This window comes from Bos grunniens, chromosome 13, assembly GCF_055505025.1.
Source record: "Bos grunniens cultivar Pamir isolate PY7600 chromosome 13, Bosgru_T2T1.0, whole genome shotgun sequence".
NCBI lineage: Eukaryota > Metazoa > Chordata > Mammalia > Artiodactyla > Bovidae > Bos > Bos grunniens.
In genome coordinates, this window is record NC_141177.1 from 81,807,667 (window position 1) to 81,817,371 (window position 9,705).

Genomic DNA, 9,705 nt, shown 5'->3' on the forward strand with positions numbered 1-9,705 from the left:
CTTCCACTGTGTCATTGGAAACTCTAGTGATTTCCTGAATTTGTTTCTTGAGTGACAAGAATGATGTCTTTATGACCTTGGGTAATGCAAATGAGTTGCTATAAAATTATATGTAATATCACATTGACATGAACCACAGATAAACATTCCTATCCCCAGAGGTTACAAACATTGTAAGACAAGAATGCAGATACTACTATGAAGAAAAAAAATTTAATCCTGGAAGGCCAAATTCAAGGAAAGCTAGATTCATGGCCAAAGATTCCTACTCTACCTCTCTTGTTCCAAAGATGCTGGACTGATCTGAATGTTTTTACCCACAAAAGATATAGTCAGGAGGTTGTTCTGGATCAGAGAAGCTCTCTGGGAGACTGAAAGCGAGTGCTGGGACACCTGCTCCACTTGGTGACAGGGGAGATGTTAACGTTTATCCCATGAAGTTGGGACGGATGCTGATACATATAGAGTTCATTTCTCATCTGGAAGTTTCAGAAAGTGAAAACCCCAGGACATACGTAGCCTGAGGCTCAGGATGAGACCTCTGGATAGTATATATTGTGTGCCTGGGAAGAGAAAGATGGAAGCAACCTTCCCCAGGCAGATCCCTGAAGCCCTACGCGGGCATAGAAGACACCCATTTCCTCTGGCTCTGATGGTGCGTGGAAAGGGAGCAGGGAGCATCAGTCAGTTCAGTTCGGTTCAGTCGTTCAGTCGTGTCTGACTCTTTGTGACCCCATGAATCGCAGCACACCAGGCCTCCCTGTCCATCACCATCTCCTGGAGTTCACTCAGACTCATGTCCATCGAGTCAGTGATGCCATCCAGCCATCTCATCCTGTCGTCCCCTTCTCCTCCTGCCCCCAATCCCTCCCAGCATCAGAGTCTTTTCCAATGAGTCAACTCTTCGCATGAGGTGGCCAAAGTACTGGAGTTTCAGCTTTAGCATCATTCCTTCCAAAGAAATCCCAGGGCTGATCGCCTTCAGAATGGACTGGTTGGATCTCCTTGCAGTCCAAGGGACTCTCAAGAGTCTTCTCCAACACCACAGTTCAAAAGCATCAATTCTTCAGCGCTCAGCTTTCTTCACACTCCAACTCTCACATCCATACATGACCACTGGAAAAACCATAGCCTTGACTAGACAGACCTTTGTTGGCAAAGTAATGTCTCTGCTTTTCAATATGCTGTCTAGGTTGGTTGTACCTTTTATTCCAAGGAGTAAGCGTCTTTTAATTTCATAGCTGCAATCACCATCTGCAGTGATTTTGGAGCCCCAAAAAATAAAGTCTGACACTGTTTCCATTGTTTCCCCATCTATTTGCCATGAAGTGAGGGGACCAGATGCCATGATCTTCTTTTCTAAATGTTGAGCTTTAAGCCAACTTTTTCACTCTCCTCTTTCACCTTTATCAAGAGGCTTTTGAGTTCCTCTTCACTTTCTGCCATAAGGGTGGTGTCATCTGCATATCTGAGGTTATTGATATTTCTCCCAGCAATCTTGATTCCAGCTTGGCAAGCGCTTAATTAAGAAATGGGATGGTGCCCAACTTGGCGAGGGCATTGGAGGCATGCACCATGGGAGAATCAAAGGGAAATGCAGCTGCTTTTCCTTGCTTCCCCATTTTTTGTTTGTTTTTTTTGTTTTTGACTGTGTTGTCTTCATTGCCACGCATGGGCTCCCTCTAGTTGAGGCTAGCGGGGCTGCTCTTTAGGGGCGGGGCACAGGCTTCTCGTTGTGGTGGCCTCAGCAGTTGCAGCATGCAGGAGTAGTTGCAGCTTGCAGGCTCTGGAGCATGGCCTGAATAGCTGTGGCATGTGGGCTTAGTTGCCCCATGGCGTGTGGAATCATCCTGGACTGGGGATCGAACCTGTGTCCCTGTACTGGCAATTGGGTTCTCAATCACTGGATGACCAGGGAAGGCCACGGCTGCTTTTCTACAGTGTACAGGAGTTGGGAAGGACCTGAATATTACTCTAAAACCACATATATCATCCATACCATGACCACTCCAAAAGCAGAGGCTGTCTTCAGTTGGACACGAATGAGATTCAGGCATCTCACCTTCCTCCAACAGCATCTCCAGGCAGCTGATTGCAGCCAGCTGGGTTACTGAACGCTCCCCTCCTGATGGCTCCCCATAAGTTTGAGCCAGGAGTTTGTAAGAGACTTGATTTGGGGGAGGGACTCAGAAGAAAGAAAGAACAAGAAAGTGCACCGTGTTTCCTGACACTACCTATGCCTTGCTACTTCTGTCTCTTTCTCCGATGCAACCTTAGCCCGAGCAAAGGAAAGGGGTGTTATTTTGAATTCGAATGAGATTGTCTTCTTTAATGGCTTAGACAGATAGAATCAGGCTGAGTTATTGTTGTGTTCCCTATATTCACTGGGAAGAACACACTCAGTAGCAATTACTGGAAAAATAAAATCATTCCATGAAGTTATCAATTCAGTGAGTTCAGACTCTGGTCAAAACGATCCAGTGACTATCACTGGGTCATCAAAGAAACGGTAATGGGATTTCAGGCAGAGAGAAGATGGATTTGGTCTGAAGCAGGTACAAAACGTACAAGCAGGAGCAGTTCTGTGAGAGGGAGATGAAATAGCACTTGTCCAGATTGTGCAGCAAACCTGTCAACAGAAGTCTTGAAATGTGTATACTCTGAATCAAGAGAATAGATGACCTCTGCATGGATTCTGACAGAAGGAGAATCTAAGGCAAAGACCCACATACAACTACTTCCTGAGAGATGACCCCAGGAAGCTCACTGGACATGGCGGAGTGTGGAGATGAGACCAAGAGGGACAGAGGTTTGAAAAACGGGTGTGTATTGATGAATAGTCACTCCTACGGGTGCCTGGGGCTCTGTCGCGCCAGAGACCTTCTGGGAGAGATGCTCCAGAATCATCTTTCTAGGAGCAAGGAGGCTAAGAGTATTTATGCACCATCTCCTATCCCTCGCTGCTTGAGAGCTGCTTCTAGGGCATCATCCCCCAGAATTTCCATCTTGCCCTGTATAAGGAGAAAGCTTGTTCCCTCTGACAAACAGGGAGGGAGACGCAGAAAGCCATAGGCATGTGTAAGCTCCAGGAAGGGCCAAGGGAATGTGGGTGCGACCCTGCCAACATCTGGCATAAATAGATCTGATGAAGGAGGAAAAGGGGACTTGAGAAAGTTGAAGGGTTCCTGATTTCCGGGTCAAAATACACTATTTTAAAAGCAAAGAGATTCCTTATCCTGAAAGTTTTACCCACATGGCAAATGCTTTGATGTTTATGCCCCATCATCATTGACAGCATTTTGAAAAAAATTAAAGGCAGAAAGTATGGCAAGGTCATGTACAGTCCACCTTAATGGAGCCTAACCAAGTCCCAACTGCTTGGTTGATGACGGTACATGAATCATACCTGAATAGACCACACACACACACACACACACCCTGTTCAGCTTCATAAGGGCAGGGATTTTTGCCCATTTTGTTTAGTAATGTGTCCCCAACACCCAGATCAGGGTCTACAAAACACAGGACTAGTGCTAACAAATAATTGTCATTTCATTTGTCACATGAGCCTTTGTAACTCCTTCCCCAGCAGACAGTCTGACAGGATCTGTCACTTTATTTATTTATGTATTTATTTTTACTGAAGTAGAGTTGATTTGCAACATGTGGCAATCTCTGCTATATAGCAAAGTGACTCAGTTTATACTTACATGCACTCTTTTTGAAATGACAACTTAAGTAGCCATCAGCCCTGGAGTTCTTAACCTAATTTTGTTCCTCTTGGCTGTCTGAGGCCTAAGGACTCCTCAGGAAAATGTTTTAAAGTAAATAAAATACATAGGCTTACAAAGTAAATCAATTAAGTACAGTTATAAAAACATATTTTTGTTGTCATGGTTATAATGTATTAAATAACAAGATTTGTGATGGGTCTAATAACTACTATAGTTTCAAACAAGAAATATAAATGATTTTTGGATGCATCTCCAATGAGTGTAACATGGTGATTTCTGAAGACACATACCCAGGTGATGCTTATGTTCATAATTGAAGGAAATGCTACCCTTCATTTAAGGTTAGTAAAACTGGAAGAAGCACAAGTTGGAATCAAGATTGCCGGGAGAAATATCAATCACCTCAGATATGCAGGTGACACCACCCTTATGGCAGAAAGTGAAGAGGAACTCAAAAGCCTCTTGATGAAAGTGAAAGAGGAGAGTGAAAAAGTTGGCTTAAAGCTGAACATTCAGAAAATGAAGATCATGGCATCTGGTCCCATCACTTTATGGGAAATAGATGGGGAAACAGTGGAAACAGTGTCAGACTTTATTTTTTTGGTCTCCAAAATCACTGTAGATGGTGATGAAATTAAAAGACGCTTACTCCTTGGAAGGAAAGTTAAGACCAACCTAGATAGCATATTCAAAAGCAGAGACATTGCCAACAAAGGTCCGTCTAGTCAAGGCTATGGTTTTTCCAGTGGTCATGTATGGATGTGAGAGTTGGACTGTGAAGAAAGCTGAGTGTCAAAGAATTGATGCTTTTGAATTATGGTGTTGGAGAAGACTCTTGAGAGTCCCTTGGACTGTAAGGAGATCCAACCAGTCCATTCTGAAGGAGATCAGCCCTGGGATTTCTTTGGAAGGAATGATGCTAAAGCTGAAACTCCAGTACTTTGGCCACCTCATGCGAAGAGTTGACTCATTGGAAAAGACTCTGATGCTGGGAGGGATTGGGGGCAGAAGGAAAAGGGGACGACAGAGGATGAGATGGCTGGATGGCATCTCTGGACGTGAGTCTGAGAGACTCTGGGAGTTGGTGATGGACAGGGAGGCCTGGCGTGCTGCGATTCATGGGGTCGCAAAGAGTCGGACATGACTGAGCAACTGAACTGAACTGAACTGAAAACTAGAAGTGCAATTTTCTTTCTCATGTAAGTTCATGGACCCTGACTATCTCCCCCAAACTGACAACCTCCTGAGCCTCTGGGCTGGGAGTGGAGAGAATCCCTGCATAGGAACATTCTCTGAATCCAAAATAAACAGACATAGAACACTGGATGCCAGGTTAAAGAAACAAAACAAAACCCTGTATTGGTCCTTTGGGGTCATTTGTGAATGTGTATAGCTGGTAAAATTTGTACACTCATGTTAAGAAGGATGCTACAAGAATGTCATTGCATGTAAGCTCAGCCGTGTCCAACTCTTTGTGAGCCCATGGTTGCAGCCCGCTGGGCTACTCTGTCCACAGGATTTTTCAGGTAAGAATACCGAGTGGGTTGCCATTTCTTCCAACAGGAGATCTTCCTGATCCAGGGATCAAACCCGAGTTTCCTGGGTGTCCTGCATTGGCAGGCAGATTCTTTACTACTGAGCCACCTGGGAAGCCCAGTGGAGCATTCTCAGTGCGCTTCAGTTCAGTTCAGTCACTCAGTTGTGTCTGACTCTTTGCAACCCCATGAATCGCACCACGCCAGACCTCCCTGTCCATCACCAACTCCTGGAGTTTACCCAAACTCATGTCCATCGAGTTGGTGATGCCATCCAGCCATCTCATCCTCTGTCATCCCCTTCTCCTCCTGCCTCCAATCCCTCCCAGCATCAGGGTCTTTTCCAGTGAGTCAACTCTTCCTATTAGGTGGCCAAAGTATTGGAGTTTCAGCTTCAGCATCAGTCCTTCTAATGAATACCCAGGACTGGTCTCCTTTAGGATGGACTGGTTGGATCACCTTGCAGTCCAAGGGACTCTCAAGAGTCTTCTCCAGGACCACAGATCAAAAGAATCGATTCTTTGGCAATCAGCTTTCTTCATAGTCCAATTTTCACATCCATACATGACCACTGGAAAAACCATAGTCTTGACTAGATGGACCTTTGTTGGTAAAGTAATGTCTCTGCTTTTCAACATGCTATCTAGGTTGGTCATAACTTTCCTTCCAAGGAGTAAGGGTCTTTTAATTTCATGGCTGCAATCACCATCTGCAGTGATTTTGGAGCCCAGAAAAGTAAAATCAGCCAATGTTTCCACTGTTTCCCCATCTATTTCCCATGAAGTGAAGGGACCAGATGCCATGATCTTAGTTTTCTGAAAGTTGAGCTTCAAGCCAACTTTTTCACTCTCCTTTTTCACTTTCCTCAAGAGGAATTTTAGTTCCTCTTCACTTTCTGCCATAAGGGTGGTGTCATCTGCATATCTGAGGTTATTGATATTTCTCCTGGCAATCTTGATTCCAACTTGTGCTTCTTCCAGCCCAGCATTTCTCATGATGTACTCTGCATGTAAGTTAAATAAGCAGGGTGACAATATACAGCCTTGACGTACTCCTTTTCTTATTTGGAACCAGTCTGTTGTTCCATGTCCAGTTCTAACTGCTGCTTCCTGACCTGCATATAGGTTTCTCAAGAGGCAGGTCAGGTGGTCTGGTATTCCCATCTCTTTCAGAATTTTCCACAGTTTATTGTGATCCACACAGTCAAAGGCTTTGGCATAGTCAATAAAGCAGAAATAGATGTTTTTCTGGAACTCTCTTGCTTTTTCAATGATCCAGCGAATGTTGGCAATTTGATCTCTGGTTCCTCTGCCTTTTCTAAAACCAGCTTGAACATCTGGAAATTCATGGTTCACCTATTGCTAAAGCCTGGCTTGGAGAATTTTTAGCATTACTTTACTAGCATGTGAGATGAGTGTAATTGTGCGGTAGTTTGAGCATTCTTTGGCATTGCCTTTCTTTGGGATTGGAATGAAAACTGACCTTTTCCAGTCCTGTGGCCACTGCTGAGTTTTCCAAATGTGCTGGCATATTGAGTGCAGCACTTTCACAGCATCATCTTTCAGAATTTGAAATGGCTCAACTGGAATTCCATCACCTCCACTAGCTTTGCTCGTAGTGATGCTTTCTAAGGCCCATTTGACTTCACATTCCTGGATATCTGGCTCCAGGTGAGTGATCACACCATCATGATTATCTGGATCATGAAGCTCTTTTTCGTACAGTTCTTCTCTGTATTCTTGCCACCTCTTCTTAATATCTTCTGCTTCTATTAGGTCCATACTATTTCTGTCCTTTATCAAGCCCATCTTTGCATGAAATATTCCCTTGGTATCTCTAATTTTCTTGAAGAGATCTCTAGTCTTTGCCATCCTGCTGTTTTCCTCTATTTCTTTGCATTGATCACTGAGGAAGGTTTTCTTATCTCTCCTTGCTACTCTTTGGAACTCTGCATTCAGATGCTTATATCTTTCCTTTTCTCCTTTGCTTTTCACTTCTCTTCTTTTCACAGCTATTTGTAAAGCGTCCTCAGACAGCCATTTTGCTTTTTTCCATTTCTTTTCCATGGGGATGGTCTTGATCCCTGTCTCCTGTACAATGTCACAAACCTCTGTCCATAGTTCATCAGGCACTCTGTCTATCAGATCTAGTCCCTTAAATCTATTTCTCACTTCCACTGTATAATCATAAGGGACTTGATTTAGGTCATACCTGAATGGTCTAGTGGTTTTCCCTACTTTCTTCAATTTAAGTCTGAATTTGGCAATAAGGAGTTCCTGATCTGAGCCACAGTCAGCTCCTGGCCTTGTTTTTGCTAACTGTATAGAGCTTCTCCATCTTTGACTACAAAGAATATAATCAATCTGATTTCGGTGTTGACCATCTGGTGATGTCCTTGTATAGAGTCTTCTCTTGTGTTGTTAGAAGGTGTTTGCTATGACCAGTGCGTTCTCTTGGCAAAACTCTATTAGCCTTTGCCCTGCTTCATTCTGTACTCCAAGGCCAAATTTGCCTGTTACTCCAGGTGTTTCTTGATTTCCTACTCTTGTATTCCAGTCCCCTATAATGAAAAGGACATCTTTTTGGGTGCTTAGTGCTGTCCAAGGACTTAAATGTACTGTTGTGTATCCTCAAATAACTTTGCAAGTAGGGAGCAGTGAGCTCCACTTTCAGATGAGAAGATGAACGCAGAGAAGCCTGATAATTTGGCTAATGTTGCAAGTATACTGGTAGCTAACTCTTTTTGTTGTTGTTGTTAACCAGAAGTTTTCATGCTTGTGCATCCGAATTACTTGGAGAGAGCAAATAGTCAAACTACCAATTCCAGGATCTCAGCATGGAGATTCTCAGTCACTGGTTTGATGCCCTATAACTGCCATTTTTCAGTGCCCCCAGGGATGATTCTGTTGCAGGCTGCTTGCAAGCTGCACTTTGAGACACAGATGGAAGCTGTGTCCGTCTGGTTCAGGTTGCTCGGCTGTTTGTTCCAGGGAGGTGCTTGTGCCCAGCGCCGCTTTGGACAACCCTGCCCCATGACACACCCCAGTGCATGCTGCCTTCACCACATGCTGCAGGTCATTCCTGCCATCGCTCCTCACACTTCTCCATTCTCATTTCTCTGGTATCTCCCCCATCCACATGGATTTGCCAAGTCTTTGTTAATGGAAAGACTGGGGAATTGGCAAGAACAGCGAGATTACAATTCAGAGGAATTTCTTAGGCTGGAGAACGGTCTCTCCTGCCCTTGAGGCAGATTCACTTGGAGCTGTTTCCCAAGAATGGTGGAACCTCACAAAGAATCAGGCTCAGAATTGAAATTAAACTCCCTCTTCCCCTGAGAAACATACATATGTTTCATATGGCCTGGCTTTTACAGGCTGGCAGACCAGCAACCAGACACAGCATCTTTTTGTGCCCGGAGGCATTTGTGCTTAAAACTCCAGTAAAAAAGAAAAATGACGGTTAAAGGGGTAATTGAGCATCTGTGCTTTAGCTGTTGTTTTCTTTCCTGTCTCTGAGCCTGGGAAGCAATGCAGATAGACAAGCCTCTGCCCTAGCTTGCTCCTGCCACAGGAGCTTCTGCAAAGTGCAGAACAATGGCAAGGGACGTGAACCATGCCTCTGGGCACCGTGCCCATCCACCCAGAGACCACCAACCCTGCCCTCATCAGGAGGGCCCCCCTTTATTTTGCTTATCTGATAACGAAGATTTTAAAAGGGCTGAGAAAAATAAGGTGTAGAAATTAGGCTGAACTTGAGACTTAATTTTAGGACTGCTAGATAAAGATGCGGGAGAAGGCAATGGCAGCCCACTCCAGTACTCTTGCCTGGAAAATCCCATGGATGGAGGGGCCTGGTGGGCTGCAGTCCATGGGGTGGCTAAGAGTCGGACAGGACTGAGCGACTTCACTTTCACTTTTCACTTTCATGCATTGGAGAAGGAAATGGCAACCCACTCCAGTGTTCTTGCATGGAGAATCCCAGGGACGGGGGAGCCGGTGGGCTGCCATCTATGGGGTCACACAGAGTCGGACACAACTGAAGTGACTTAGCAGCAGCAGCAGCAGATAAAGATGTGACAATTAATAATAACAGTAATGGTCCTGGCTTTTTATACAAACTATGTATCACTGGTAGAAAAAAAATCACTCGATTTTGAGAATTAAGAAATTTGGATTCTAGAAAGATTTACTTAGCTTAGCCATAGGGATGTGACCACGTGGCAACACTTTGAGAAGTGGGAAGGTACCCTGTTCTATCTCCAGTGATCTGTGTGTGTGTGCTCTTTCCTGTTAAACCTCCCCCTGTAGAGACCTGCAGTTGTCAAGTTGACCGCTGCACACCCAGCACTGAGCCTGCACTCAGCAAGTGCTCAAAAACATTTGCTGAATGAATGGATGAGCAACAATTCCAAAGCTAGTAATCAATCCTATGTT